The 27,412-nt window shown below is 44.8% G+C and overlaps 1 protein-coding gene and 1 long non-coding RNA gene across 3 annotated transcripts in view; one reads left to right on the plus strand and one right to left on the minus strand.

The window, feature by feature from the left end:
- Window positions 1-27,412, plus strand: part of ANGEL1 (angel homolog 1) — a 109,768-nt gene that overhangs the window by 35,175 nt on the left and 47,181 nt on the right. The window contains exon 1 of one of the 2 annotated variants that reach the window (XM_064714458.1): window positions 19,298-19,336. The exons of the other annotated variant lie outside the window; for it this stretch is intronic. The gene's annotated coding sequence lies outside the window, so the exon portion shown is untranslated. Of the gene's footprint in view, window positions 1-19,297; window positions 19,337-27,412 lie in introns of those variants that run through there. 2 annotated transcript variants of the gene reach the window in all.
- Window positions 467-4,440, minus strand: LOC135448424 (uncharacterized). Its single transcript, XR_010440441.1, has 3 exons — window positions 3,579-4,440; window positions 2,530-2,593; window positions 467-1,199 (listed from the first exon to the last, which is right to left on the minus strand). It is a non-coding gene; the product is annotated as an uncharacterized LOC135448424 (long non-coding RNA).

Here is a 27,412-nt window from a genome sequence, read left to right on the forward strand (position 1 = left end):
CTCAGAAACTTGGGGGCAGTTCTGGCTCTGCTCCAGCAGCTGGTGCTCATCTTCGACAGGTACAGGGAGAAATCAGACTGAAGAGGGATCTCAAGCAAGCAAACAAACAAATCACCTAAATGAACAAGCTGGGTAATAAAGTAGAGCTGAGAATCAGTAGCTAACGAACACATCTCTGTCACTGCACCACTTTCTCCTGGCTACAAGGGGAGTCAATTACCCACCTTCCAACAAGTTATTGATCAAGCTGCTGCCATGTATTGAATTGGAGACCTGGCCATCCTGCGTGTGGCTCTTTGATTTTCTCTCCCTCTGTAGCAGCACGTGGATGGAAGCCAGATGAGCCAGCACAGGACTATCGATCAATCCACCTCCCCCCCCCCCTCCTCCTCCTCCGCCTCCTCTTCACCCTGGTTGCCGTGGCAACCACGGCTGCTGCAGCAGCAGCAGCACTGTTTACCTGGCCTATTTATTTTCCTTTTCAATATCCTTCCCTTCCCCCAACTGCTCTCACCTTGGCATGATATTGGCAAAGCACTCAGCAGTTGTAAAAGGGATGAATTTTTATGACTCTGAGGAGCACAATGCAGTTCTCGGTTCTACTTTATCATCCAGTTTGTTCATTTAGTTGATTTGTTTCTGAGGAATCATTGCCTATAAACAACAGATATCTCAGTCACCAACTAGGTCATGCTCCAGACATGGAGGAGGACCTGTCATTCCAAAAATACAGGTCTCCTTCATGTGGTTTAAGTGTGCCTGTACTAAGATGCACATTTTCTTCTTATATATTGCCCAGGAGTGCCAACAGGGAACTTATTCCAGGTATGCCATCATTTACAAGCTGTTAATCTCACAAGACTCGTGGAACAGTATATCAGGTGCACCAGCATTTCTTTCAGGTCCTCAGCCACATTTGTAAGCGGTGTTGAGGGTTCAGTGTCTTACAGGGACCAGCTGCTATGGAAGGAACAGTGACCAGAGTCATCTCCCAGTAGAAGGCCTTTGCAGAATGTTCACCATGGCTTCCAGCTGCATACAATGAGCAGTTCAGTTTCTGGCTCTTCCCAGTTCAACAGCACTTTCAATCATCCTTGCAATCTTCCCAAGTGGCAATGCAGTCTTGTCCCATCTCTTTTCTCACACTGCTTTCATTGCCTGAAACTGCCTTCCCATTCCTAGGCAGGATGACAGTCATGCTGCAAAGACCAAACAGTAGATAAATGAACAACATTCAAGAAGTAGCTCATTTTCCTCCTCCTGAATGTGTTATTTTTTGTGCTGAATCATCCATCTGCTGATTCTCAGTATAGGATCCTCTGCTGAAAAAGGCTTTGTGCAGGATATGAAATATAAGATATACAAACAAAAAATATTTCTTAGAATATAATACAGGTGTCCACCCTGTCTGAAAAGTCTTCCTGGCTTCCTTTTAATTGAAATTCTTCACCCAAGTCTCACATTCCTGATTCTTTCCACTGTAAAGCCATCAAACCCTCCCAGGAGACTCACAGTTTTCCTCATAATTCAGTATGATTGATACAGGATGTAAAAAATCAGTTGATGTTATCAAGAACATATTATCTCTCCTTGAAGCAAAACATTATAGGATAAACTGTGGAAATTGCTACTGCATGATATTAGGGAAGCAAATACTGTATTTTAAAGAAAAGAGAGACATCTGTAAGAAACAGAAAAGCATTTGGAATTGGGTGAAGGGAAGTTCCAGCCCCTAGTGCTAGGAGGCACAGAAGGACTGGGGTCAGTGAGAAGTCCTGCTTAATCCTTACTGCCACACTGGGAGTATTACAGAGCCATCATCCTTGCCTCTGAACAGTTTGGCTAATGTCACTCTGTCAGATACACGACCAAGTTCATCTAGCCTAGAGTGTCCCTTTATGCAGGAGCTCAGATCCATGATTGGCTGGGCCAGGGATTCATTGAGAATGAGCAAGTCTTGGACAGACTCTGCAAAATGAGCCTGGAATTGGGTGTTCAGCCACTACCCCATGTGAGGGCCCCACCTCACTGGGGGACAATTGCTTCAGAGCACCATGAGATAGAGGTACATGCTCGACTGGCTGGAGCAGTGGTCTGATGTGACACGGCAGGACTATGGTACTAATGCAAATTGTTAGTAGTTCTTAATTAATGGAATTGTTGTGCCTGTAAGGCACTTAACACTCTGTGGGAACAGAAAAGAGCCCAGACCCTGCCCTCAGGAGCAGAAGATCTAAAAAGGCAAGCACAGACCAATAGTGAAAGGAAAACAATTAATATAGAAGGAGTGTAATGAGAAGCAGCACAGGGTTTTGCAGTCACAATTTATGTCTGGTTTTGCAAAGAAAGGCTTGTGTGGTCACAAGATCTTTGGTGGGGGGAGAGTGTATGACATCATAGGTCTGTCCAGATGCATGTATGATTTTTGATACACTGGTCAACTGAAAGCAAATTGGATGGGTGGGAAGCTGGTTCAGATACACTTAATTTCACTGAAACAAAAAACCAAGAGAAGACCCTTCTCCTCACCTTGGAAGTAGGTTGCAACAGGACTATTTTCTCAGACTTCAGAAAATTCACACAGGCTGCAGCTCTTAAAAACACATGGAAGAAAGAGCCTTTAACTGGTGTTTGGAATCAATAGAACACAAAACTGTAGGAGATCAGACTACCTTAGCTGCAGAAAGCTGACCTGAGTAGAGATTGCTGCAAAAGGTGGAGCAGAGTGGTATTAGAGAACGGCATGAAAGGGTGTGAGGAGACTGACAGGGCTAGCAAAAGCTCACAGTTAGTGAAGGAGACAGGGAGAAGCATACTGGAAAAGATGAATGCGCAGTCTTGCACAGGTGACTTTCATTGTAACAAGTTCCTTAAACTCAGTTAAGTAGGAAGTAGTAGACAGATTCAAGCCACATGACAGTGTGCTGCAGAGATGACCTTTCTAGCTCCATTTGCTGTGTACTGCAGAGAGGAGAGGTGCACATCTGATCTGGGATATGAATGCTATTGTAATAAAGATGAGAGATGCAGGGCCCTTGATACAATGGCTATAGGAACAAAGATCTTGTGAACACTGGGTGTGAATAAAAATTAGTTTGTCCACAAATTGGATGGGTGAAGTACGAGAGAGACAGGAACTACAACAGGGCTGGCTGTGGAGTCTACCAGAAGAAAATCAGTGAGCAGCAAGAGCAAGAAAGATTAGGATTTAATTTTTATCCAGCATTTTAATTAATGGCAAGATGTGCAAGAGGGAGCATGCATTCAGGATACCAAATGACAGTCTGACCCAGCCCAGCCTGTCTTTTACACAAAACGCTGGCGTTTCACTAAGCACACGCTGCTGCGCTGTTTCATCAGACACGCCGCTCTGGGGTGCATCATATGATATGGCAGCCGCTCAGGCAGGCGGGGAGCAGCGCAGCCTGTAATTTCCTGGTCATATGTAACTGGGTGGGGAAGCGCCTGATCCTTGGGGTGAGTAATGCTGGAATCACACCATGAGGCACCCTGCTCTTTGCTGTTCTGGCAGACATTCCCCATGGCATCCGAATGCACTTACGCTCTGCTACACTTACACACCCTCCTGTAACCTGTTTCGCTGCGCACACCCGCTCACTTTCCCACGTTCCCAGCCTTTTGCCGGCGGTCGCCGCTATGAGGACTGGGGATCCGAGGACGGCACGCCGGCTTTCCCCCTGCCGCGGGTGTGCAGCAGGTCGGTCCCCGCCGCCCTCACAACGCAGGGCCCTCGCTGCAGCGATTATCTGGGAAACGCTCCGAGCTGCCGAGGGAAGGGGAGCGGCCTCTCCCGGCAGCTCTGCCGGCCTGCGCGGGACCGGGGGCACCGCCTCGCTCCTCCCCGCCTTCCTGCAATGGCGGCAGCCGCAGCCTCCCCGCCGGGCTGCCCGCCCAGCAGGCCCCGGCCCTGCCACGACTCTCTCCAGGCGGAGAGTACTTGTTGTTTGGGTTTTTTTTTTTTAAGTATTTTTACTCTTTTTTTTCCCCTTTCCTTATTTTTTCCTCCTTTTCGTGCTCCGAGACATTTTCCTACGTGCATTTTTCTCCAGTCGAGCTAATTTACGAGCTGGGTTTGGCGAGGGCGGGAGTTGCCGACCCCAGCGCGGGGAGGGCGGCCCGGGGCAGGGGGGCTCCCGCTGGGCTCCCCAGCCGGGGGAGCGCACGTCTCCCCGCCCGACATGAGCTGTAATTTCCGGCAGACATTTGAGGGCTGCGACATCTGCACCAAGGCGCGGCAGCTCCCATCAGCCCCAATGGCCGGGAGCGGGGCGGCCCCTCCTGCCTCCTCCCCAGCCATTTGTGTTTTACTCATTTCCTGCTCCCAGTAATGAGGCCGGCGATGCCGGGGTGGCGGCGGTGCCGCTGAGAATGCAGATTGTTAAACACACACATACACACACACGCACATGGATGTTTTTGTTTCAGGATGAATTTTTAGTGCTCGCGAAAGGGAGGGACTAAGCGGAGCTCGCTGGAGCCTGGCACAGGACCAGCAAGCTTCCCGGCAGCCCTCTGCCAAAAGAATCCAGACGTCCAGTTCCCCGCCCGGCTCCTGTGGCCCCTTCTTGTCCGCTCTCTTCCCCCTCGGCTCCTCAGGGGCCCCTTTCCCGGGGACAGCACTGCCCGGGGACCCCTTGCTCACCCACACCTGAGTCCCTTCACTGCCCCAGCATAGGGTTCCTCCCGCTGTGCAAACACGCTGCAATCCTGACCCCTGACTCCTTAATCCCAATTTTTTTCTCGGTCGTCTCTGGAATTACTGCAGGAGGGTGGACGGACGCTGTGAGATTCAAATCCTCAGAGTAGAAAACAACTAGAGGCCAAATAGATTCATTGCACTAGTGACTTGAACTAGGTGAAATGTCGACAGAATTACTCAACACCACAGCCTCAAACTCTCGGTACAGAAAATAAACAAACCTTCTAGTGATGTTTTGTATAGTCTCCAGCCCAGCCCCAACCCACTCATCTGTTTCATTCCCCAAGGGACCAAAGGGACGTGGGTCTCCTGGCATGTGACTATCTTCCCCTACACATCTGCCACGAATGAACTCTGCCATTTGTCTCCTGTTACAGTGTACTAACAGGATTCTGCGGGTTTTGTTCAGTTTTCTTCTGTTTTGATTTGGTGTTGTTTTTGTTTTTGTTTTGTTTTTTTTTTTTCTTTAATTTGTCGTTAAAGTAAAAAGAGAACAAAAAAACTTTCTTGGCTGCAGCTATCAGCTAATTTTTGGTTGCTTTCGAATGCCAAGGCCAGCAGGATCCAGGAATTCATCTACTGGTGCCAGCAAGAAAGCACTGACCCAAACAAGGGAGCCAGAACTTGGGCTGCAGTCCTTGCCAGGGATCAGCAAGAGGCCAGAGAGCCCATGCTGCTGAGTCATCACCGCTCCAGCTGCTACAAGCCTTTTCTGGGGACGCGGCTGTTGCTAAGATTCCTGGGAGCTGACTGATTGCTCCTTCTATAGTCATGTAACACACACACACACACACGCACACACGTCAAGGAGCAAGGAGCAGCAGCTGGGGCGAGCACACAGCCTGCTGGCCGTGCGCGGCCAGGCTCGGTGCCTGTGCCGGACTTCGTGCCCCGCGGGAGCCGCTGCGCCGCTGCTCGGGGCTCCTTCTGCAGGCACACAGCTACCTCGTTCCCTGGAAGCTCCGTTCATGGAGGCATTTCAAAATTCAAACAGTCCAGGCGGTGATTCTGTACAAAGTTTTCTTTCTGTTTGTACACGTACGTTTCACCGTGTTCCCCCCCCCGCCCCCGCATTTAGAGGTAGGGACATGCTTAAAATCTGTGCAGTGCATTCCTTGCAGGGTCACTCTTTGGGCATCCTCGTCATGCAGTAAATAAATACGTTCAGTCAGCAGGCAAGTAAAGTGAGCACTTTCCAGTTCTAGGGCCCACAACTGAAACTGGTGATATTTCTTATTAAGCTCTGTGAGGTTTCATAGTATTCTGCAGTTTCACACACTCCACAGGAAGGGAATGCTTGTTCATGAGCATACTGCATTTTCCTTCTGCCAATTTAATATATTTTAATTTTTTTTCTCCTGTCTTTTATCTGCCTGAGGTACTTGCCTCCCTCAGATGCTGCAGTTACCCTTGTTTCCTGATCCACATTTGACACTCAACATCCTATATGTACTCAGGCTTTCAAATCTCATGCTGTATAATCACATTTAGGTTGTTAAAGCCTAAGGGTGTAGGACCTGTCTTCTCTCTCTGACATTAGACACATCACTGATTTCAAAGGAATAACTAATCATACTAACATTTAATAGTAAAACTAATGATTCCAGAGCCCAGTCTCCTTCCTTCTCTGTTGAGTGTTTGTTGAGGTGCCAAACTGAGAATTACAAATTGCCAAATGAGGATGCAGAGCACTTGAGTTTTGTGGTCACTTTTTTTTTCCAGTAGCACCTTGGAGTCCTAGCTATGGTCCAAGATCACTATATACCATGATACTAAAAAATGGGTCTCTGCCCCAAAGTGTTCACAGTCTAATAATAAAAAAGAGACCAACAGTGGGCAGAGATAGACAGGGAAATTAATTTGTTTTGGCCAGCATGGCAGGAGGTGTTTTTCACAAACAAGTAAACCAACTGAATTTTAGGGCAGTTTCAGGTCAGGAAGGAGAAATTTTCTGAGATCCTTAAAAAGACAGTTTTCAACTCCTTTTTGCAGGGAGAAGATAGGCACCTATGACTGTTTCCAAGAAGGAGCTTTAACTATTGCATAAGGTCAGTAGCACATTTGAATCTACCTCTGACCAAATCAACACCAAGGTGGTCCCTCAGCTTATGAAGTTTGTTTATGGAGACAAGTGTAAGGTGTAGCCAAATGCAGACATGGGTAAACTTACCTAATAAGTGTTTTGAGAAAGATAAGGAATCATATACATACCAATACAGAAACAATTAAAGTCTAAATTGCTGAAAGTGGATGCAGGCTATCTCCATCACAGCAAATGCAAGAAACGCCTGAAGCACACAACAAAACTGCTAGGAAAAAAGTGCTTGGGGACTGGAAGAAGACACTCAATGTTGACTATAAAGGAACAGTTTAAATGGGATTAGATACAATTTTTCTAGCTTTAATTTATACAGTGGTTTAGGTATTGTAGAAGACAGAGGGGAAGAAAGCACTACACACACACAAAGTTTCTAATTACTTGCATATGCAGACTCAGAAGCTGCTTTTGGCTTGTGGCCTGACAGTATGTCTGCATGGGTGGTGAAAGACATGTATGATGAAGCTCATCTTTCCACTCCATGCAGTCACAGGCATGCTGTGCTTGAAAAATTCTGCAGTTACAACATCTGAATCACTCTTTTTGTTAGCCAAGAGTGGTTTTATGCCCCTAGAGTGACTAGCCCTTCAGAGTACAGGGAAGTCTCTTGGGCATTGCTTTTAGAAGCTCACCACCAACAACACAGTGAGAGAGTACACTCTGACCTAAGATGCTACACAACATCCCCCATTCTCCAATTTGGGGCATTTTGATATCATAAGAACCCTTAGATCTGTTGTAAAGAATCAGCCACCACTTATATTTGAGACACATGTCTGCTGTAGCTGGGATGGATGGCAAGGGATGTCCAGGAGCAGCTTAAGCTGCAGATGACAGGAAATGTTAACACTGGCTTTGAATAAGAGGTCCAGCTCCACTCCATTCTGAGTCATGCTGTTGTTCAGCCAGTCCTCTCAATACCATCTCTGGAGCAATCAGATCTTCCAAGCTACTGATTGGTGTTGAATCTCCACATTCAAACAAGATAGTAAAGTGGCCCATGAAGAAATGCTCCTGTGCACCTATCTGTCACTGAAATCTAGGACAGGCCTCAGCAGAGGTTCAGGTTTGGTTGTCATATAGAGGGTGCTGGCAGCTGTGTATTCATTCTCCTGGGCTAGCCTGCAGTGCTGGCTTCTAGCTCCAGCTAGCCTCTGCAAGACTTTCTTTCTCCAGACACTAGTGATAATTACAGAGACTCTGAAATTGTTCCTTTCTGATTATAAAAATGTTTGTTCGTATGATATGGACACGGATTGCTGTTTCTTCTGCCTTCAAAGAAGTCATGTGAAGAGCCCCAGAAGGCTTCAGCCTTCCCCCACTACTTTCTACATCAATTCTAGGTCTTTATGTTTATTCTCAAGGCTGCCTGTGAAACTGTTCAAGAATATGTTAGAAAAGCCTCTTTCTTTGCATGTTGTTAGCACTGTTCCTCTGAACCTTAGGATAATGAAAGACAAGGCATTCTGTAAGCAGGGTCATGGCTTTACAGATCACTCTGCTTGAAGATACAAATCTCCTTTCTCTGGCTTTACTGAAGACAGATCTAAAAACAGCAGAGAAAAGACAAGAAGGTGAAAGAAAAAAGAGATGAAAAGAAAGCACGATTGAAAAGAGCTAAAACAGTGAGAGAGAGGGAGTGAGGAAAGAAGCAGCTTGAAAATACAATTAAATCAGTTACAATGAAGAAAAAGGTTTTACCATTCCTGAGACGTGGGAAAGAAAATCAGCCCAGTGGGATGCCATGCATTGTTCTGCTCTTAGATACTCTAGAGAGAGAGTTTATGAGCATATGGAGAAAGGAATTCCATGCAGTACAAAGAGAGATGCCTATATAGGTGATGTGTCTGTTTATACAGCTTAGGCCAGTCTAGCTCTGTACAGTACATTAACAAAGTCCTATACCAAGGGCTTTGCAGCTGTTTTCTAATGTCATCCATGAGAGCATTTGACTTGATGGCAGCAGGGATCCATGTGGCATTTCACCCCAAATCATAATCTTTTTATGGCATGTAAGTTTTATATTTTCTGGTATTTCTATCCTGAAGCTTTAAAATTACTGTAGTAATACACTCATCTGAAGGTCACCAACACTAAACAAGTCCAATATCTACAGATACTGAGCAATCTCAGGACCACTGTGAGTTTATATCAATGTCAGTGGAAGGAGTCTGTCATGGGGAGAGAAATCCCCACTCCCTTGTGCATGCTTTTGAAGGCCCACAAACCTTTAGTCCAAGAGACTCAATAGAATTGTAATAGGATTGTAATTCATGCAAGTGTCATGCTTTGGTGTCAGTGTCATAAAGGTTTAAAAAAGTGTAGTTAATCATTAATTGGTTTGTAATACTAAAACACATCAATTACAATTAAAACATAAAAATCTAAATAAAACACACATATCTACTATTATTTTATAGCGCAAATCTTTAATGATATCTCAGTCACTGTTACATTCCGTTCTTGAGCTTTCTTCTGACACAGAGCAAGCCCGATAGTGCTGTTTGTAGCACTTCAGCCTTACCAACAGACAAATACTTCCCTAGATTTTCTTTGTATAAACTACCAGCAGGTTTTATTCCATCTATGGTAGAACCATCTCTTTCTGTTTCTGCTATTCTATATTACAGTCCACCTAAAACTTCTTTCTCTTTTCCGTATTTAAAGTAGTTCACTTGCAAAATCAGGGTGCATCCCCATTTCCTAGAAAGGGTTCAACTGCAAAGTGCCTTGGTAGATTTTAGCATTAGCAAATTCTAGTTTTACAGACCACATTGCATTACATGTAGAGAAAATTTTGAGTATTGTTCTGGAGTAACTCACAGGGTTCAAGTAACAACAGGGCTCCAAGTCAGGAAAGTATTAATATGGGATTCACAGTGGGTCATGAGATACTGGTTGATCAAATTACTATTAAGCAGAGTACTTAATCACTTTCTCAGCATTAATACTTGTGTGAAAAGGTTAAAGAGAATTAATAGAGAGCCAGGAAGCAGCCATCTTAAAAAGGGGTAAAGGCATACTTTGACATTGTAAGCAAGTCAGCTAGCTTCAATATCTGAAAGAACACTGGAATAAGTTATCAAATAATCAATTCATAAGCACCTAAAGGATATCCAGGTAATCTAGAATAACTTGGCTTCAGTTGTTAAGAACAAATAATGTCGAAACAATCAAAATCCCTTTTTGACAGAGTAACTGCCTAACAGTGAATGGCAAAATAATAGTTATTTATATCTGGATTTCAGTAAGGATTTCAATGTCTTATCTAACCTTCTTAGGACAGAAATGTGAGGTAAACTAAATCATCATTAAATTGAAGCACAATTTGTGGCAATACACTTTGAAGGAGAAGTTCTCAGTAAGCTGTTTGCTATCAAAGGGGTGGCTAGGATTTTAAAAGAAGCCCCCAGGTCTGTGCTGGTCCTACTCAAAGATCAGAATTTGTAAGTTTATGGTAAATGAAGAAATGGCCAAAACCTAGTTCAGTAAAAGTATCCTTTTTTTTTCTGTCATAGATTAAACAGAGTTCAGTGAATACTTAAGATAGACTGCCATAGAACAAGAGCAATCTTTGAGAGCCCTTATGGTTCTACATATCTTTACTTTCTATTTACTTGACTGTATGACTGAAATGAGAATTTTCTGATTCATTTTTTTTAATAAGCTGATTTCCTTTCCAGACCTTTGTATCAGTGTAAGAAATGTCTTGCTGGGTCAGATTATTGATTCACCTTGGTGAGTTTTCTGATTCCAGCAGTGCCAGCTGGAGACTGTATTTGGGGAAAGCATGAGTATTCAATCAAAAAGAGATATTACACAAATCAGCATTGCCCTTATAACCAAATCTGCTTCCTTGTGAGCCAGATTGGGGGAGGGGGGGTGGAGAATAATACTAAGGCAATTATCCTTCTACTTGCTGTTAGGATATCTCATTTTGGAAATTTTGGAAGCACAGGGACAGTGGTTTTTTGTGCAGTTGTTCTTCAGGCTGTTGTTCCTGGAGTAATGAGACTCTGTACTTTCAAGCTTTGTTACATGGACACAACCTCATGACAGCAGATAAAAGATGGAAGAATTTACACTTTAACAATTTCAGAAAGCAGTCATAGAAAATGAACAGCGATATTAGAATTTGAAATTGTCTTGTTCCAGTCCTTGACTTTTGTTGCAGTGAATGCTTAGCACTGGCTAGCGGTTAGTTAGTTACCCTGTGCTCTGTGCCTCTGCTTCCTTTAAAATCTGGAAAGTGGTATCTGTCTCCTTCATGGGATATTGTCATTATGAATATAAGATTATGAGATACTCAGATACTGAGGAATAGGCTCTATTTAACAGTCTGATCTAGAGATATATAAAATACAGAGGGTTTCAAGAAGTGGCTGGAATATCTTTTTAAAGGGGAAAAAAAAATCCATCTGAGGAGGTTATGAGAGCATTAGGAAAATGAGCAAAATGTGAGCATGACCATTACAAAATAAGAATGTGGAAACATCAGAAGAAAGACTAAAAGGAAGCTTTAAGCAGGACATTTTCACAGATGTGGTTATACAGGAATCACATGGGAGTGGGAGAATTCTGCCTAGAGCTGGAAGACCCAGTGTGGACAAACATGTCTTTTCTCCTTTCAAATTCCAAAGTCATCATTGGCTGGTTGTGTGGCTCTGAGTAGGTCATTCTGTGTATGAGGCACCATCGTCTCCACTGGTGACACAGGGGTAATGGACCATGACGGGGAGATGAGAGATTACAGATGGGGAGATTACACTAACTGATGTCTGAAACATTGTAAGCTCTTCATGGGGGTGCTCTAGAAGAAGATCAAAAATACCACGATTTGTTAGTCACAATATTGACTAGAAACATTTGGAAGATCATGAACTGCTGTTATTTTAAAACTAGAATGGATGTTGTCAGTGCTGGAAGACAGAGAAGTGACACAGGTACAGTTTTTCCAGTGCAGGAGTATATCACTCATCTGATCCCTGCAGTGCTGGCGAGCAGTATCTGGTATCCTCTTTCTTAAGAATCAGTTGTCAGGTCTAGCTGTGCCTCAACCAGTCCTGGACCACCCAAGGATGAATAGGCTTTTCAGCCTTCCTCCTTTGAGAGGAAGAAGTGCCAGGTGTGATGTGGCTTTTGGAAGGTAGAACCATGTGAACCACTCTGAGAACAGGTAGTACAATTCCCCTACTTGCAAGGGGCCACTACTCGTGGTGTCTGTCTTGTGGGCAGCATTGGAACAGGCAGCACGTGCAGGAAAGCATGGAGAGACATTGCAGAGCACCTGCAGTGTCCAATCAGCCTTTTTCCAGGTGATTCATTCTCCTCTCTTTACTCTGACTAACCAAAACATGCCTTCAGCTGCTGTTTCAAGAGACAAACCATGGCTATCTGGCACCTCTATAAACCATCTCAGTGAATTAAAAGAACCAGAGTGCATTGTAAAGACCTTTAAGCTACCTGCTTGTTTCCAGGTAATTGAGAGGCTGCCCTTCTGGTAACCAAGTTGTTGGTCTGGATTCCAAGCATCTTTCCTCTGTCTTCTATCACTGTCTTCTAACACTATTGCTTCTTTGTCCCCTTCATTCCTTTTGTAGCTGTCTCACATTTAATATTGAAACTCAGCATTCCTTGGGCAGGGCCCATTCTTTTCTTCTCTGTTTGCACACTGGCTAACACAGAGAGGTACTGGTCCTTGACCAGAACTACTGGGCACTATGCTAATGATTCTAATGGCAGTGTTTAATAATGCTTTGATCTCTGGGCTTGCCGAGGCAGTCAGCTGCTGTAATTGTGTTCCACCCTAGGGCTGAGTATGTAGTCAGCTTGCTCTTTTTGGCTATATCTGTTGATTTGATCTTGGTGCCCCATTCTTATGTTCACCCTGTCTTCAGACTGGCAGACTGGAGTCTCCTAAAGTGGTTTTGGGGGCAATTAGCCGGGCTGCCTTTGGATCCACTCCTTTCACTGGGAATAGCTTGTTTTCCCTTGTATGCTCTACTGCTAGGGTTATCTTCCTCTGTGTTCACACCAGCTCCCAAATAAGGTATTTTTTTTTTTTAATTTCCCTGTTGTGCTGATGTCTTGTCATGATACAGCAGTGGTTTTTTTTGCACCAATGAATGTTATTCACAGGTTACTTGTTATTTCCAGGTCCTTATATCCAAACACAACTTCTGTTGGTTGACTGGGAATTTCATGTGGAGAAATCAGAAGCAATAAATATCTGAATGACTAGACTGAACATCTCAGCTGATCCAAGGAAGAAATCTGAGAGGCTAAAATGGCATGGATTTGTGTTTCATGTCAGAAATCATACATGCTTGTGCATTTTTTTATTTTTGAGGGGATAGACAACCAGTTGCACGTGTAGTTCTGGAAATGACAGTGGACACCCCTGTGCAGCTGTGAGGGAGGCTTGTCCCTTGAGGGACAGAGGGAAACTTCTCAGCAAATGGCTTCCCTAGAGCATAATGCTTCTCCACTTAGTACTTAAATTGCCCTAAAAAGAGAAGTGAAGAAAATTTGTATTTCCATCCCCCTTTTTAAAAAAGTCATTCTAAGGCCATTGCTAGTTCCTTGCCAATTGAAGAGGTTTCCATTTGACAATCCTTCCAGGTATCTGAACTGTATCCTGCTGATATCAGCTGTGCTGGCAAAGTCTGAGTGGTGTCACTGGTACAAGCCAGCTAACATGTAGATATGTGAGGCCCTAAAGAGAGGTTAGATAGGTGTGGCCTCTTCTCCCCAGCAAGACCTCCAACACCTTTTCCAGGAGTGGAGTGGTGCCATCTGCATGGCAGGTTTCTGCAGCTGTGGTACCAGTTAGATCCCTATATAACAGTGTGCCATCGGAAGGCAGAGTGGGAGGAGGCAAGAGTCTGGAAAAATGGGAACTGCAACCCTCTTGCCTTTATTCCAGACTCTCTCCAAGCTGCCCAGAACAGCCGCAGTACTGCACAGGTCTCACACCTACAGGGGAAACTAAACTCGTGAGTCACTCCAGGAGGGCTGGACTAATGCAGCAGAGTTTGGAAACTTCATCCCTTCATCAAAGCCACAGAAGTCCAGGGAAGGCCTAGACTGGCAGGATTAGAAATACAAGGGTGTTAGAGATCACAGCAGGAGACTTAACCCAAATTTGGTGGCCTGCCTGAACAAATATGACAGAGAGCTGAGGAATATGATATTTGTGCTTGTGTGAGAACCAGCTCAGTGGAATAGTAATTATCATCTGCTGAAATGGCCAGAGCAGGATGGAAAGTCAGGACAGATCTTTTCTAGTTGGAAAATGGGACCTATCAAAAAATGATTGATTGTTTCTCAGGACTTGCCAAGTCTTCCAGGTTATTCAACATCCCTCCAGTTGCAGTAGTGGAGAGGACAAAACCACTCTTGCAGTTAACCTCTGTTCATACTGGAGATCTAGAGCAGATAATATCTTACACAAGGCTTCAATTTTCTTGTGAGGTCTTTTGGGGCATTTACAAGCAAAGCCAGGTTCTATTTTACTTGGGGAAAATGTTTCATGCAGTGAAGAGAATCAAAGATTTCCTTTCTGAGTTCTCATACTCCCATTCCCTCCTCTTGGCACAGCAATCAATACCTCTAGCAATGGATTCAGCCTTGCAGATGAACTGTGGGAAGAGAGCCGAGGTCCAAAAATCTCACTGTGCCAGATCCTTGCTGGCTGGATTCCTTAAGTCTACAAAAGAAGGAAGATCAACATAAAACATCTGAAAAGCAGAACTTGGAACAGTCAGCTTCTTCTGAATACTAAATTCCCAAGGGTTTCTTTTCCAAACAAGATGGGGCAGTTTAGGGAAGAGCCAGAAACTTTCAGTTCCATTTTATTAGTGTGTTAGCAAGAATCACCCATTAGCTCATTCTCATCTTGCTGCTTCACTTAATGGATTTCAGATACATTCTCATATCTACCCTGAGACTAACACTGATCCCTTCTGATCCCTAACCTGTCCTCCAAATCTATTCCTTGCAGCTAGGAAAAGACAGGTGTCTTCCTACACTCTTGGAAGAGATCAAGGATCCAAGTGCATTTAAGTGCTGGTATGCAAATGTTATTAAAGGACAGAATAAACCCTGATGCAGGCTTATACCATTGTGCATAAAGCTGTTTGTTCTTGTGCTGTATTGATGTTTCATTCCCATTTTCTTTTGTTTAATGAAAGGTTTGCAGTCCTTCCCTTTTTGTAAAGGGACTGCAGTATTTATTATGAACATTGAGATTTCCTGGTCGGAGGAGAGTTAATAAGCACATAGTAAACAAGCAAGAACGTGTGTAAACAAAAAAATACTGGTAATTCTTTATTCACTTCAACCAGAGTCCCAAGTCTCTGAAATCTTGGCAACTCCCAAACTCAGAGTTCTTTCCTCCACCGGGATGAGACATTAGCTAGTGTATCAAGCAATTACATAGGGTATTTTTTTCTGCAGAGCTGTGACATCATGCTTGGCAGCTCCCCAAGGCACCAGATCCAATTACCTGAGTCACCAGCAAAGGGAAATTGCCAAGAGGCTGTCACTGAATTCAGCTCTGGTGAATGCAAGAGCAGAAAAAGCAAGTGAAATGGCTGACAGCAGACAGGGGGAGGGAGGGGGGAGGGAAGGGAGCAGCAGCAGTTTCTCATCAGAGACGTGGAAGGAGAAATGGATAAGGAAAGGATGAAAAAAAATCCGGGGAGAAGGAGCTAAGAAAGAGCCGTAGGATAAACTCTGTAAGGGGAATTTCCAAGCGTTCCCTCTGTCCTACATAAGGGATGATTGGAGACACTAGATTGACACAGGTCAAATGCTCTTGGAAGAGTTTTTTGGAATGTAATTTAAAAATTAATCTTCACTGTCAATGGAACTGATGCCCTTTTCTTTTGTGATCCCATCTGGAATGTTCTTTTTCAATTTGCTGCATTTTCCAGCTTTCTGCTAAAGCTGTTTTCAAGGACTGAGAAACGGACCTCATTGGTGCTTGCTGTTCCCTGCCCTGGGTTATGTTTCCTTTGAAGCTGCAATATCTTCCTTGCCTGGAGGAGTTTGCAAGGAGTACAAGGTTCCTCTGAATCTGGCACGTGGTGCCTTGTTTTCATAACGAATCCTCTGGAGGCTTCTGTTAATTACTTCACCAGAATTCTTATATATAGCATCAAAATGAAATTCCCCTAACACAGAGAAGAAATGTAGGCCTCTGTTGCCTAAGGAGCCAGCACTGAAGTGGTGACTTTAACATGCACAAAAGCATACTGATGGATATCAAAGCCCTGGCATAAATAGGTTCCCTACACAGATCACATTTGCAAATAGGGAGGTGCTCACAGGGAGAATTCCACCTGCATGCAGCATAACCAGCTACAGCCAGGGAAGGAGGTTCTATGTGCTGGGCACAGGCAGTGCAGGCATACAGCATTAGTCAGGAACAGCAGCACACAGAGACGTACCTGGTAAGATGAAGAAAGAAAGTCCGTAAGCCACAGAAACACACACTGCTCACAAGCGCAGCTTGAAGCACTGTGCACACACAAAAGCTATTAAGATGTAGATGCAGCCTCATTAATCTGGGCTGTTTTACAAACCTTATTCCCCAGCTTTAGTAGGGGATTTAGGTGATAAATGAGGCCATTTTGAAATCTGGCAAAATGCCGCCTTCCTCAGAGCATACTACAGAATAAAATTCTTATATAATGTGTAAAGTGTGAGGGGGAGGGGGCATCTCCAGGAAGGAGCACATGTCTGGGCGTGTGTTTGCATGTAAACTATTAGCTTTATCTCCACTGCAGTGCATTTGTGCAAGTATCCTGTGTGTCTGTCTTGTGTGTGGGGGTATGGATATACTGCTGAGGCTCTGTAAACTCATTTGCACATTGGATAGGAAGAAAAGGGACCTCTGAGTGTGGATCTCATATCTGCCCCCATCCCCAGGTTGGAAAACTTGCCATGGCTGACCTTCAGGGTCTACTACAAAGGTTATGGGTTAAGCAGGAATAAGGACCTTAATTTATCATGGGTGGGTTGGGGAGTTGTCTAGCAATAAAGATGTCTTGTCAGCATCATGACCTTTGCTTTGTGTTTGTGAACTTTTGCTATGGGTACCCTAGGGGCTTGGGAGAAACGAAGGATATGAACAGAGATATGTGGGTATATGTATGGTATGACTATCGTGTTCATTAATTGTGGAACCTTGTGTGAAAAATATTTACATACATCTTTTCCTTTCCCCTTCTGCATTGATATCAGAGTTACAGACACTCTGTAATTTATCAATTAGTCTTTATTGGACTGCTCTGGCAGTGCAGACCTTCAAACAGCTTTCAATGGGTGCTGCTGATGGAATCTTCTGTAAATGAATGATGCTTCATCTCCTGTTGACTCACTGCTTACAACTCCCTAGTTTGTACAGTAGCCCATGTAATCTCTACATCTTTGCAACACCCACTTGGGTAGGAGACTGCACATACACAAGTAGCCTGTGTTCTGACTGGGCACCAGTACAGGCTCACTGCTCAGCTGGCTGCTAACAGTGTGCTGCAGTTAGATTTTGCCCCCATTCCAGAACTCTGTAGAGACACAAATTTGAGTTGCCATACTTGATCCAGCCATTCATTTTCTTGAAACTTTTTGCATGAGGTTTTTCCTGGGATTTAATTGCCTGAGGGTTCTGTGAATTGGATTGCAATTAATCACAGTGTTAAAAGGATAACAAGGAGAGAGGTGTGTAGGCAGCACACTCACATAGGCTTTCTTTCCTTGAAAGGTAGTCTAAAGAAAAATATTTACTTCTTTCACCAAATAGAATTTACTTGGCTTAAGAGTTAAGTTAGGCAAGATTCAGACCTGTAACACCAGCAGTGATTGAGTTTGATATCTCCCTGCAGGTATAAAAAAAAAAAAAGAAAAAAAAAAAGAAAAAAAAAAGACATCTTTATCTTGTTGGAAAGCTATTTTCAAGGAATTATGGTGGGGGAAAGAGTTGATTAGATTTATTCTTTAAGATTAGTTTCCCCCAGTTTCAGCTAATAATTTCCATGTCTGAAATAACTGACCTATATAATAGCATAGTCTGTCTTTTAGGAGGTTTTTCTGGGCATACTCTTCTAACTGGATTTGTAGAATGTATTTGCAGAACATAGAGGCACACCCAAGCTAGCTTTCCTTGGGTTAACTCAGGTTAACCCACTGCATGTGATCAGCCTCAACAAATACCCCATGCCCAGGAATTCCTGCTGCTTCTGCTGCAGCCCATCTCTCCGTGCTTCCCCTTTCCTCCTCCTCATGTGCACCAGGTTAAAATGAGTCCTCTTGCATTTCTGGGCAGAGATGTGTTTGCTGGGCTGCAGGTGCCGTTCTGCAGCTGCCGGGGCAGCTCCGCGCAGGGCGGGCACACGCGTTGAGCACACGCGGTGGCGGGGCCGGCGCCGGGCCAGGCACGCCGCGCCTTGCGCGCCCGCAGAGGCTGCGCGGGCCTCTCACGGTGCCTGGTGGGGCCCAGGGCACGGCCCTCCATCTGTGCGTGCCTGCCCCCAGTGCGCAGGCACGGACCTGCCACCTGCCTGTGCCTGAGGTGCCTGTTTGCTGGGGACCGTCAGGAGTATTGGCAGAGCTCTGGTGGCATCACGAGGCTGGCGCCTGTTCCAAATATCCTTGTTCTTCCCTTTTTCCTCGTGCAGAACTTTTTGATGGAAAAGAGGAGCATCCCCAAAGGTAGTTCAAGTGCACAGATCTGTGCACTTGAACTACTCTGTGATTTATGTGCTGCTTACTCTATGGGCTTAATCCCTGGGTGTATCAACACTCCAATCCCAGAAGGGACTGTGGTACAGTACAGAGATGTCGAAGGAAGGGGACCAGGTGGTTCATCACAGGTTCTTCAGGTCCAGTCTGGTCCTGGTACAATTTATTGAAGAAAGTATCAAACACTTATACAGCAAATAATAAGCTTATGAATATTCTGTAAGCCAAGCAATCTATTGGTTAAACTATACCATGAACTCTTCCTCATTCTTTAGGGGTTACATCTCTCTTTTCTCATGTCTCTTTCACTATTTGTTATCATACTACAGCTAGGCCCAAGGACACGCTATCTAGCAGGTGCAGGACTTGGAATTAGCCACAGCTTTGTAATTTTCCATTCTCTAGCAGCTAAATTCCCAACACAGAGACCCTACAGCTCCTCTAACATCCTGGCTTGGGTGCTGGGAGCAGTCTGGCTGCAGTGGCACTGAGCTTGATTCACAAAGATTTGCTGTGTTTGCTTTGTCATGTAGAGTTTGGTTTTGTTTTGAATCAGACTGTTCATCACAAATCTCTTCATTTGAATTCAGTGTCACTTTTGTAATGGCATCTGGATCCTGAATAGGTCCTTGAGGTGCTGCTACTGCAACAATAATGCCAATAATAATAATAACTGCAACTGGAGGATCACAAGTGCAGCACAAAGTAGTTGCTTCTAGCCTTCAGATGGATCAATACTCTGACCTTCAAAGTCAAGGCATATTTATCTACTGAAGGTATTTTTCATATTTATTTGGAATTTTAATGTGGTTTTATATTTTCCCTCTGCTACTTCAGCAATTTGTTTGTGGTACCAGAGTATCTTTGTGGCTCAGCAACTAGAGGCATTCAAAATACCCTCTGGAAAAGCTTTCAGAAAACTTCACACTCTTTCTAAAATGGCTGCTCTGTAGCACAGATATCTTAGAAGGATAAATGGTGATAGGTGGTTAGAGATTTGTCTGCAGTGACCTGAATGATTCATTGACAACAAGGGTGTGTGAGCAAGTGCAAAGTAAGCTCTGCAGTTTGGCCTGTTTGTAAGCTTGCCATTGAACCAAGGAGCACTGCACTGTCTCCCTGTGCCCAAATCTCATTTGCAGAAGCCCCAGAGTGTGGCTGCTTTATCCTCCCTGGCCCAGATGTCAGTCGTGATGGTGAGTGTCACATAAGCAGGATCCTGTCTGGGATGCATTTTGAGCAGCTGGACTAAGCTTCAGTTGGTCATGACAGTATGTCATGATCTGTGTCCCATGGTTGCCTGATCTGCAGAGGATGTTGGCATGTCACCTCTGTCTGTTACTTCAGCTCAAGAAGCTTCAGAGATTCTCTCTCTGTATTTTGGAGACAGGCACTCTAGTCCTGAGGGGGAGACAGAATGGCTGTTGTAGGTGCTTGCAGATATTCCTTTTTATATGTGACATTTTAAGCATAGATAATGTATGGTGCAATGCAACCTGTATGTGCATAAATGGAGTCTGCTTTCAAGCTTCAGTGGTCACAGCAGCCTGCACTCAGCCTTTCCTTACAACAGTGCTGGTCCCTGGCTCTGGCCAGAGTGCAGCACATTCCACTGAGGAGTGAGATTTCACAGCTGAACCCCCCAGAGTGGCCCTATTCTCCAGCCTCCTGTTGCACAATAAGGGATGGGGTGTCTAACCCAAGCTACAGCTCTCCTGCTGCTGGCAGGGAGTGGAAATGGCAGCAGCATGATTTCTAATGAAAGTGCCCCATGACCTCTTCTGTCCAAAGCAGGACGCTGCCCCCAGGGCCCCCCTGCCATCCACATCTCTGGGCTGGCAGGGAAGCTTTTTGTGGTGGGTTTGTGGCCCTCAAAGTACTTGGATTTTCCATATTGCATACACAGCCTGCTTTCTCCTTGCTTTCTCCTTTTAGAGCATGCAAAAGCTGTGCCAGGAGCCGGGTCTGCAGTGTTCCGAGGAACACAGCATGCATGGCTGCACGTGTGGCAGTGGGGTGAAGGGCAACAGGATGGGAATGGAGCAGAGGGTAGAGAACACCCTTTCTGTCATGCAAAATCTGTCCTCCTTCCTCCTCCCCCCATCCTCCCCTCTTCCCTTATATTTTTGTATCTCCACATCTGTGCAAAATTTCAGGCACTTGAGGCTCCCAAGAGATAGCATCATTTTTGTGTTAAGGATGCTTATTGAATTTGACAAATGATGATTTATGACAGGGCAACCCGCATGGGGCGCAGTGAGGAGTCTCAGTGCCTCGTCACAGACTGGGATTCTGTTTCATTCCCGTCTCAGCTCCTCTTTTGCCTCTCATTGGAGCTTAGAGCAGATCAAACTCGACAGATGCTGGGAATGTATTGCTTAGCCGAGAGAATGAGTTCGAGAGGGAGCATGACACAAACAAAGAGAGGAGAGTGAGAAACTGATCTTCCCATGTCTCTCCCTTTAACCCATGATCACACCTCCAAGACCTTGTAGGACACTCAATAAATAAATTAACTTGTAACTGCTATGGTAGCCTGGGTTTGATTCCAACTTCACTGAATATTCTGCATGTCATGACAGCCTAAATTTGGTTTGCAGGCTGCATTTGCTGTCTTGTGGGTCAGCTGAAGGCTGGATCCTCTGGATGCAGCTCACTCAGATTTGCAGCAGATTCTGCTACTGTCTCCTTTGGCCATTCCAGTTCCACTGTGCACCTTTGACTTCCACCATCCTCTCTGTTCTGGTTGTGGAGCCCACATACAGCTCTGCCTCTGCACTTCAGTCTTTGCTGCAGATGCAGAGAAAGTTGAGCCAGACCAGGTCTGGTAGGACTCAGAAAGGGAGGCTCTGTGTTGCAGTGTGTGACTGTGGCCTTGCTGCTTCCAGATCTGCTTCAGGTCTCTGAGCAGCTTTGCCACTTCTGCCAAATGTAGATCCCAACCTGATAAACCTGGCCCAGGTAGAACCAGTGGGGTTGTTTCAGGACCCTGCTGCTGGGGCTGTGATGGCTGGGAACCATGGTGCAAAGACGCATAAGAGAATTCACACAAATCCTGCTGGATTCACCAGGGCTGGCCTAGTACCTGTCTGTCCAGAGCTGGACTCCCTTGGAGCCAAGCAGGTGTCTTTCCACTGTGTTCTGAGCACAGTGAAACTCACTTAGTTCAGGCACTATGGAGATGCAGAAAGGCAGCTCATGTCTGGCACTGTGCCCAAGCTAATAAACCCTCCCAAATCCAGAGTGCTGGGAGGTGCAATGTGGAGACACTTGAGCGGTCCTGTTGGGAAGCAGCCCAGGTCCAGCAGGGTTGATGCTGAGCCAGAGCTAATAATCCCTGCTGGACTTAGGCTGAGCTTGTGCAGAATGACTGGGTGTCCCTGCATTCCATTTCCAGCCATCCCATGGGCCCCACGTTAACGGGTCTTTCAGCTGTCTGAGGTGTATCCCAGCCCCCTTACTTATCTTGGGTCATGGAAACGTGACAGTAATGTCTCAGGGGCAGACCACGCATGCACCAATCCCCTCAGTTATGGCAGTCTGTGAGAGGTAGCTGGGTTGGAAGGTCTGGAGGGAGACACTCCTCTGCTGGCAGCATGGTGAGGGGGAGGCTGGGCAGCACATGGCTGCTCCAGATGGAAGCCATTAACCAGGAATGTCTGTGATGTGGTCTGGAGCAGTGTAAACAAGGGCCATGAATTATCCTGCACCTTGTAAGCAGGGCTGGAAAAGATCCCCTGCCATCCTCTCCTTCCCTCCCTCTTCTATCTCCCGACTTCCTTTTATCTCCTCTCCCTTAATTCCCCATATTGCTGTAGACATTTCTTTATTTCCATGTGTGGTTAAGTAAGGCTGTGCTTTCTTCAGTCCTTCTGCTTTTAACCCATGCTATTATTCCTGAGAGGAGGGGAAAGGCTAGAGCTGGAGAGGGGCCAAGGTCTCATGAACCACCTCTGAGCTAAATCAGCCCTTGGATGAGTGAACACAGCTCACTGGCACGCTGGGCACATTCACTGCTTCAGACACTCCTGCCAGCAGCAATACCCTCCTGGTCACCCTCCCAGAGACTCTGACTGCTCCCTCAGCCTCCATTGTTGAGGGGGCTGACTCCTAAGAAAGGGGAACATCATCAGCTTACTCAAGGTCTAAACCAACTCAATATTCTGTCACAGAGCCTAAAACATAGTTTACAACAGCACTAGTGAAGAATCCTGTCTTTCCCAGGCTCCAGAGTAGTGTCTTCCAGGTCATCTAAATACAGAGATCAGCAGAAAGCATAGAGGAGAGAGGCTGGGTAGAAATGTCCTTTATCTGATAGGTTCTGGTGGACTGGCTAAACTGACCATACTGGATGCTCCTCCCTGTTAACAGCAGCTTCTCCAGAAAGCAAATTCGAAAAAGGTTTATGTTTATACACTTCAGCAATCCCAACTAGAAGCTCTATAAACTACAAATGTTAAGATCTCTTTGCTTACCATTGAAACGTAGCTATTTCTGGCATGGAAGGAGGAAGTTATTTAACAGAGCACAGCAATGCTGTGCAACACTTGAAGTAGCAGGATGCTGCATCCAACCATCTATGATATGGAAAATTTAGGAAGCAAAATTACATTGGTCAAATTGAAATAGCAATTAACACATGGTTCTTCAATAGAGCCATGTATTATTTTAGGTCCAGAAAAGGAATTCCAGTTTTTAAAACCAGATGAGCCTTCTGACTATATCATGTGCCCAAGACAGCACCGGTTTGTGGGGTCACTTCTTACCGCCTCCTGAACTCTCCATGCTCCATTGTGTAGCATATATTTCCCTTGGACTGATATAAAAAGGTATCCACTCAGACACCTCTGTGTCTGAACCCTGATGGGAACACTCTCCTGAGTTAGATTGTTTCAGAGCAAACATCCTGAGCGTCTGCGTTGCTAACTCTGGCAAATTATTGATTTGTTCCTCTTTAGCCACCCAAATGCAGAGTATCTCCATGGGGGAATGATCTCCAATGCTTCTGGACAAAGGCATTATAACCCCCACCAGGCCCTGCTGCTAGGGAGGATGTCATCTCTCCAGGACAAAGGATGGGTTTTGGTGGGCCCCCTGCAGCGACACACGTCCCAGGAAGCTCCTCAGCTTGGTGGCAAAATGGTTTTTGACAGAATCTAATATGGATGGCAGTACCTCAGAAAGCAGATGTCAGGAGGAATAAGCCCTGGCCAGCTGGACTGCTGCATGATTTAGACAGCAGCCTAATGTCTATTCCTCACCACCTCCAGGAGGGTGTCTCTGCTAATAGGGCTTCTTCCTATCAGCAGCCCTTCTCAGTTTCTTGAACAGCAATGAAGCACAACTGGTTTGGGAAGAAAAATGTAGATGAGAGTGGGCAGAACTCCAGACCTTTTCCAGTGTTCTTGTGAGCACATCCAGCAGGTCTCATCTATTTCTGTGTCATGGGACAACCCAGAACTCAATTCTTCTAGCAATCCCATGGCCTAATCTTTATTAGTGAGGTTACTCTGTACATTTTGTGGATCCTTGTCCTACTGCCCACTTCAGAGCCAAACAGAGTAATGTTGTTATAATTCAAGTAATTTCTGTGAGTTCAGTTAGGATTGTACCATTTTACACCAGAAATGAAAGTGGCCCATTTATAAGATCTGGGCTGTAAAACAGTCTGGATAATCTCTGATCACTAGCAGCATCTGCCTGGGAAAAAAATGGTAATCAGATATGGTAAATACAGTTTACACAAGAGGTAGAAGTTTCATATTTTTGAGATTACATCCCTGGTTCAGTGAAATTTCTTTCCCTATAGAATGCAATGTACTCATGGCCAGATGGATTATCTGCTATTCTCATTGTCCTCTGAGATATCATCAACTGGACACTGTTAAGACTGGCCTCCATAACAGGTATTCCCAGCTGATCAGTTTTGGTCATGTTTTCAGAGATTTTAAGGACAGAACAGATCATCTTCTCTGTTTTTTTAATGCAAGTCCTGATTTTAATTCAGCTGGGGAACACACTATTCATTTTCACTTTCAAACATAATAAGGGTAAAGTATGTCTTTGCACAGTCCTTGTATTTATAGCTGGAGAAATCCTAATTGGTCTCATTTCGTGTGTCTCCTGGGAACCAACAGAGGATCATTTCCTTTACTGTGAGCAGATATAAGTTCTAAGTGATTCAAAAGATGGAGTTTTCACTGCTTTCCTGGAAAAAAAAATCTCTATCTGCAAAACGATCTTGCTTATTTTCTCCACTGTTTCTAGTATTATCTCTATAAACACAATAATTCAAATCTCTGGAAACATTTTCATCTCAAAAGAGACTACCAGCTTTCTCTGTGCACGGCCTCTCAGGGATTTGTGCAGCATTTCCTTGACTCCAAATTCACTTAAACGCCACTTTGACTTCTTTTTCAGGTGCAAAATCCACAAATTCTTAGATCCTGCACTTTCTCATTTTCTTGGCCACCTCGGGCAAGTCCTACCTGCCATCCAGGCTTGAGCCCTCTGCTCCAGGGCATGCTCAGCAGTGAGTGCCTTGCTAAAGCCCCAGCTCCTGGGCGTCTCTACAGCCGGGAAGCTGCTGCCGCCCATTGCGTGCATCAGTGCCAGAGATACTGTCTCCATGGCAACTGAGAGCTTTTTGTTTTTCTGATGAACAGTTTCAAAGAATAGAAAAAGCACATCTGGAGTTGCCATATCAGCTGCTCCCTGCCCCCCTGCCTGCCAGAGTCAACAGGAGACAATACCTCAGTTTTAGCAGACCTGCGCTGAACATCCCAGGATGACAGGAATCCCAGGAGACAGAATGAAAGCAAATGAGGTGTACAAGAGAGAGGACTGTAGTGGAGTGTATTATTGATTTAAGGATGGCTTTGGGTTGGTTACCTTACTGTTTTCATGTTAGGGGCTTTACATGGGAGTAGCTCAATCACACCAGCCTGCTGTGTATTTTCTACCTGCTATGGGTTGCTGAACATTTGAGCAGAACTAATTTTTGTGTTCCTCATTTTTAAAGGCAGAGTTTCTAAGTGCCCTTAGTTCAGCTGTACTTTGCTTATGGGATAGAGAATTATTATGTAATATTTTTGGGTCAGCACTTCAAAAAGGTTCTTTAGAATTGTCATTATTTTCACTTTCCATGTGTAGTTCTTGAAAAAAGTGTTTTGCTGCTGTTGTCTGCTGTGCAAGAAAGCCTCTTTTTTACAAACAGAAGACATTTCTTAATGGCTTATGGGTTATCAGACAGGAAAGCCTTTACTGCCATGGGACCATACGTAGCCCACTACACGCGGTTTCTTTAACTTCTTCAACTCCTTATTGATCATTCTTCAGGTAATGTTTGCTCTGTTCTCAGGAAGGAGATCAGGTGATCCTGTTCCTTCCCTGCCTCACACCAGCCTTTCTTAAATACAGCAGTTCTAGCAGACAATTTAACAAAGAGGTGATGCTGGCTGGCTGTGTCTGGCACAGGAAAAGGCAGAGGAATCGGGCTCCCTGCCATCAACCTCTAACTTCAGCAGGCGGGATGTGGGAAAAAGCAAAACCCAACCCCAGCCAAATAAAGCTGGCCTGCAAAAGACCTTCATTCCTGAAGAATTTTTGAATTAAATACTGGCTACAGCCGGCCAGATTCCACGGAAAATGACTATGTCAACTGGTTTTAAATAACAGTCTTTCATGTATGTGCTTTTTATGTTGCTTCCCATTGTCTGTTGATTTCCCCATAGACACCGAGAAATTAAATCTTTTGCTCAACACATCTTTGTTCCTTCTTACTTTGCAAACAAAGATTTTTGAGTCTGACTAGAAACAAGATGGCTGTCTGTGCATTGCTTGCCATCCGCTCCCTGAGTGGCCGTTGGGAGGAGGTGACAGCTACCTCTGTGCATCTGACAAAATCAGTGCCTCCTTTGGGCTTTCTGCACACCTATGACTCATTCCTGTGGCAATCTCTGTTACTCTTCCTATTATTTTAGTAGTGCTGTGGGAGTCCTTCTGTACTCTTTAGAGAACAAGCCAGTCCTGACTACACTGGGCTTCCTTTGTAAACAGGCAATTCATTTCCAAACCTTCTCCTAAGAGTGCCAGATCCAGAGTGCAACAGTAGTCGCAGATTGCAGAATTATTTCTGTAAGTTACCTACCCCCAGTGTTGAGCCAGGAAATGAGCATTAGTCCCTCCTGGGGACATAGTGCCCTTATTACACTGTATGAGAAGAAGTCTGATTTCTTTATGAAAAAAAAATGGAACAACTAAAGCTGCCTGAATCCCTCTCTCTGGAAGAAAGTCTGACAGAGACTTGGAAATGGCAGCTACAGTATTCCTTGAAATTACTGAAAGCAAATGGTAATGAGGACCAGCTGGAAAGAATGAAATCTTCCACATGGCTATATGTGCCATCTGTATTGGCTCAAATTGTATGGCTATGGCCTGAAAATAAAGAAAGATCCCTTACAAGCACCCTTATGTTCCATACCATTGCTACAGTATGGATTTTTTAAATGCCCCACAGAGTGCCCTGAGATAGGACACAAGGCTGTCTTCCCACAGCATGAGCCTGCTGATGTTGATATTACTACAGCACCTAAGAATTAGTGACTTTCTTATGCCAGAGCAGACTTCTTGTCATCAGGGTCAGCAGCACATGATTCAAACATTTGTGTAATACTGCAGGTCTTGAACACAGTTGTCTTCCATCTGCATCTGCTTTAAAATATAACATTAAGTAAACATAATGTCCTCTGGCTTTTGAATGGCAAGGCCCAGCATTGTACTGAAAGATCTTCCGGGCAAATCTGAAGCCTCCCTTTAAACCTGGCCAGCTTTGCCTGGGCCTCCTCTGCCTG

Source organism: Zonotrichia leucophrys, chromosome 5 (genome assembly GCF_028769735.1).
Source record: "Zonotrichia leucophrys gambelii isolate GWCS_2022_RI chromosome 5, RI_Zleu_2.0, whole genome shotgun sequence".
NCBI lineage: Eukaryota > Metazoa > Chordata > Aves > Passeriformes > Passerellidae > Zonotrichia > Zonotrichia leucophrys.